Source organism: Schistocerca piceifrons, unplaced genomic scaffold, assembly GCF_021461385.2.
Source record: "Schistocerca piceifrons isolate TAMUIC-IGC-003096 unplaced genomic scaffold, iqSchPice1.1 HiC_scaffold_943, whole genome shotgun sequence".
In the NCBI taxonomy this organism is placed as follows: Eukaryota; Metazoa; Arthropoda; class Insecta; order Orthoptera; family Acrididae; genus Schistocerca; species Schistocerca piceifrons.
Window position 1 is genome coordinate 1,375,001 of NW_025729216.1, and position 5,000 is coordinate 1,380,000.

Below are 5,000 nucleotides of genomic sequence, written 5' to 3' on the forward strand. Positions count from 1 at the left end.
TCCGATACCGAGCCATCAGCATGTCGGTCCCCATTCGCGTTGCACTCGCACTCGCACTCGCAGTCGCAAAAACGTGGGGCAAATATATTACGCGGAAGAGTTATAACAGACCGAGCCCCACTGCATGGGGGGAGTCTTTGTCACTAATGTACACAGATGGAACATTTTGGACTGGAACCAGATTACCCGTACACACGGCGCTGATTAGTAATCAATGCAGAGCCATCAAATTACAGAATATATATACAACTGTCCGTATACATGCTGAAAGAGTGTGCCCACAATGGGAACCACACGTCAGCCAGACACTCTCATCACGCACCACTCTCTGCTTCTAACGGGCGCACATACAATATGTAAGCACCAGCATGGAACAACATCCAGTGCATCCTCTCCGCCACATTACACAATCCACACTATCACAACCAGACCAGGACGTCCATGCGGAAAATAGAATATCCCCCCCTTTCGACATCCACCATTGCGCAGATAAGGCACCAATACCCACACATGTCCTATACAACGGTGCACCCAACATCACAATAGTACCTCCTGTCACAGCCCACAAACAATGACCTGAGTCAAAGACACAGGTCTGACACAAGCATAGAATTGGAGCGCCGCCTCTAATAAGCCAAAGGTGCATCCTGACGTGACAAATCTCATCATGTCACAAGCATTCACTTACTATAATCACTATCAACGAACGTGCCGCCCCCGCCCCCCCCCCCCTACACCTTTCCTTACAACAACGTGTAACCTAACCTAACCTATGTTGTACTTTAACCTAACCTATGTTGTGCCTTAACCTAACCCATGTTGTGCCTTAACCTAACCCATGTTGTGCCTTAACCTAACCCATGTTGTGCCTTAACCTAACCCATGTTGTGCCTTAACCTAACCCATGTTGTGCCTTAACCTAACCCATGTTGTGCCTTAACCTAACCCATGTTGTGCCTTAACCTAACCCATGTTGTGCCTTAACCTAACCCATGTTGTGCCTTAACCTAACCCATGTTGTGCCTTAACCTAACCCATGTTGTACCTTAACCTAACCCATGTTGTACCTTAACCTAACCCATGTTGTACCTTAACCTAACCCATGTTGTACCTTAACCTAACCCATGTTGTACCTTAACCTAACCCATGTTGTACCCTAACCTAACCCATGTTGTCCCCTAACCTAACCCATGTTGTCCCCTAACCTAACCCATGTTGTCCCCTAACCTAACCCATGTTGTCCCCTAACCTAACCCATGTTGTCCCCTAACCTAACCCATGTTGTCCCCTAACCTAACCCATGTTGTCCCCTAACCTAACCCATGTTGTCCCCTAACCTAACCCATGTTGTCCCCTAACCTAACCCATGTTGTCCCCTAACCTAACCCATGTTGTCCCCTAACCTAACCCATGTTGTGCCTTAACCTAACCCATGTTGTGCCTTAACCTAACCCATGTTGTCCCCTAACCTAACCCATGTTGTCCCCTAACCTAACCCATGTTGTCCCCTAACCTAACCCACGTTGTCCGCTAACGTAACCCACGTTGTCGCCTAAACCTGCTCTGTAATTGTTATACGACTCGTTCAATTAGTGTAGTGTTGCCCACCCGCAACCCTCGCAATATAGTTCGCTACTCGCACTGCCCGCTCCCCTGTGTATCGCTTCATGTTAAACACCTTGCAAGTCTTGCTGACTTTCCACATGCTCCTGCTGTACACTGTAATGTGGATGGCAGCAGGACGTACATGCCGCCCCCCCCCCACCCCTCCCCACGTCCCCACGTCCCCACCTTGCCCCCTGCCTTCGCAAGCTGGTTGGTGACAAGTTTGCATGTTCAATGCCCTTCGCATGCGACGTACGCAGGCTACGTTGTGGTGCGGCCTGTGTCAACTGTCCGCTGATGTCGTACGCGTGAACCACAATCTGTACTGCACATTCGTCCTTATGTACTGAATGATACATCGTGGCACATGTGTGACCGTACAACGACTGCGCCCAAAAACGGCGGACCATACAGTGCAAATATTGTGCACGCAGCTACGTGTCGTCTCCCTATGAGAGCTGGATTGCAGTGTGGTACGCCATAGAGACGTGTGGGAGGAACGGACGCCGTGGATGGCGATCAGCATGAGCTGTCTGTTGATGTATTCGGACCTAGTCGTCTCTCCTTACACACCGTGATGGCATGGTGCACCGCGTTCCATATCTGCGACATGCTACAGAGGCCGGTTGACAGTCGTTCGAGCAATGGACATCGCATACGTACGGGGGCCACCTTCCACGTATTGTCTAGGCGTGCACATTTTGTTGCGTGTATGTGGGCAGACGTAGTGTGGCGTGACACCTGACACAGGCATGCAATAATCGTTGAAGTTGCAAATGGCGATGGACGCCTGCGTTTTCTGGTGAAGTTACGCAAATGAAGAAATGGTAACCTGTTGTGGTGCGGTTGTTCTCGCTAGGGGTGAATCGGTGATGGCGACGATAGGTTGAGGTACTAACCGGTTGTTCCAGCGATACCCACCATGCCGACGAAACTGAACGGCATCTGGGTGTGAAGCGATACGCGGCGGTGGCTGGGTGGGACCGTCCCCGGCCGGTGAGGGGGCGCCTCCCGGCGTGCTGGCCGCGCGGTGCGTGGGCGCACGCGCTACAGCCGGCTGGTGGGGGCGGCCAGTGGCAGGCGCGCCGGCCTACGGACGCGGCAGGCGTCGCAGCTGCGCGCCGGCGCACCCTGCGCGCGGCGCCGTGCGGCCAAAGTAGGTCCTCGCGGGCCCGGTGCGAAGCGCGGTGGACATCTTCAGTGTGCTGGTCCGATTGAGGACTGTGTGCGTTGAGGATGCGCCGCCGCCCGGCGCTCGGCGCCGCGACGCCGTCTGCTGCTCGGTCGCCCCAGCGGTTCTCGCTGGTGGTTTGTATCGCAGCTGTGCGGATGTGTTGGCGCGTGCGCTGTGCTGGGAGAGTTCGCTTCGGCACCCAAGTGGGGCTTTTGTCCTTCTGTGGCGCTGGCGTTGGAGCTGCCGGTCACCGTAGGTGGCGCGTGTTGTCTCCCGCCGGCAATGCCACGACAGCACGCTCCCGGGCCTCTGTCGGCAGCGGCAAGCTCAGTTGGGAGCACGGGTGGTCGCACCGAAAGCGTCTACTCGCCTAACTCCGGGCGATTGCGCCTCTCTCGAACCCGACCAAGTACTTGGGACGGCGCTGCGCGCCGCCGGGACCTGAGAGGGTTTCGAGGTGTATTGTGCAGGGGAGCTCAGCCTCCTCCTGTTTGCAGAATGATTGAGCGGACGCTTGCGTGTTCGCGCGGGCCCCCGGGACACACTCCCGGGCGGCCGGCTGCTCAGCTCTAGTTGACGCAGCTCCCTGGTTGATCCTGCCAGTAGTCATATGCTTGTCTCAAAGATTAAGCCATGCATGTCTCAGTACAAGCCGCATTAAGGTGAAACCGCGAATGGCTCATTAAATCAGTTATGGTTCCTTAGATCGTACCCACGTTACTTGGATAACTGTGGTAATTCTAGAGCTAATACATGCAAACAGAGTCCCGACCAGAGATGGAAGGGACGCTTTTCTTAGATCAAAACCAATCGGTCGGCTCGTCCGGTCCGTTTGCCTTGGTGACTCTGAATAACTTTGGGCTGATCGCACGGTCCTCGTACCGGCGACGCATCTTTCAAATGTCTGCCTTATCAACTGTCGATGGTAGGTTCTGCGCCTACCATGGTTGTAACGGGTAACGGGGAATCAGGGTTCGATTCCGGAGAGGGAGCCTGAGAAACGGCTACCACATCCAAGGAAGGCAGCAGGCGCGCAAATTACCCACTCCCGGCACGGGGAGGTAGTGACGAAAAATAACGATACGGGACTCATCCGAGGCCCCGTAATCGGAATGAGTACACTTTAAATCCTTTAACGAGTATCTATTGGAGGGCAAGTCTGGTGCCAGCAGCCGCGGTAATTCCAGCTCCAATAGCGTATATTAAAGTTGTTGCGGTTAAAAAGCTCGTAGTTGGATTTGTGTCCCACGCTGTTGGTTCACCGCCCGTCGGTGTTTAACTGGCATGTATCGTGGGACGTCCTGCCGGTGGGGCGAGCTGAAGGCGTGCGACCGCCCCGTGCGTGCTCGTGCGTCCCGAGGCGGACCCCGTTGAAATCCTACCAGGGTGCTCTTTATTGAGTGTCTCGGTGGGCCGGCACGTTTACTTTGAACAAATTAGAGTGCTTAAAGCAGGCAAGCCCGCCTGAATACTGTGTGCATGGAATAATGGAATAGGACCTCGGTTCTATTTTGTTGGTTTTCGGAACCCGAGGTAATGATTAATAGGGACAGGCGGGGGCATTCGTATTGCGACGTTAGAGGTGAAATTCTTGGATCGTCGCAAGACGAACAGAAGCGAAAGCATTTGCCAAGTATGTTTTCATTAATCAAGAACGAAAGTTAGAGGTTCGAAGGCGATCAGATACCGCCCTAGTTCTAACCATAAACGATGCCAGCCAGCGATCCGCCGCAGTTCCTCCGATGACTCGGCGGGCAGCCTCCGGGAAACCAAAGCTTTTGGGTTCCGGGGGAAGTATGGTTGCAAAGCTGAAACTTAAAGGAATTGACGGAAGGGCACCACCAGGAGTGGAGCCTGCGGCTTAATTTGACTCAACACGGGAAACCTCACCAGGCCCGGACACCGGAAGGATTGACAGATTGATAGCTCTTTCTTGATTCGGTGGGTGGTGGTGCATGGCCGTTCTTAGTTGGTGGAGCGATTTGTCTGGTTAATTCCGATAACGAACGAGACTCTAGCCTGCTAACTAGTCGCGTGACATCCTTCGTGCTGTCAGCGATTACTTTTCTTCTTAGAGGGACAGGCGGCTTCTAGCCGCACGAGATTGAGCAATAACAGGTCTGTGATGCCCTTAGATGTTCTGGGCCGCACGCGCGCTACACTGAAGGAATCAGCGTGTCTTCCTAGGCCGAAAGGTCGGGGTAACCCGCTGAACCTCCTT

At 53.9% G+C, this 5,000-nt stretch overlaps 1 non-coding gene across 1 annotated transcript in view; it reads left to right on the plus strand.

Annotated features, from left to right (window-relative positions):
• Positions 1-3,362: 3,362 nt before the first annotated feature.
• Positions 3,363-5,000, plus strand: part of LOC124772927 — a 1,909-nt gene continuing 271 nt past the window's right edge. The window contains exon 1 of the ribosomal RNA XR_007014380.1: positions 3,363-5,000. This exon is cut by the window's right edge and continues 271 nt beyond it. This is a non-coding gene — a ribosomal RNA (small subunit ribosomal RNA).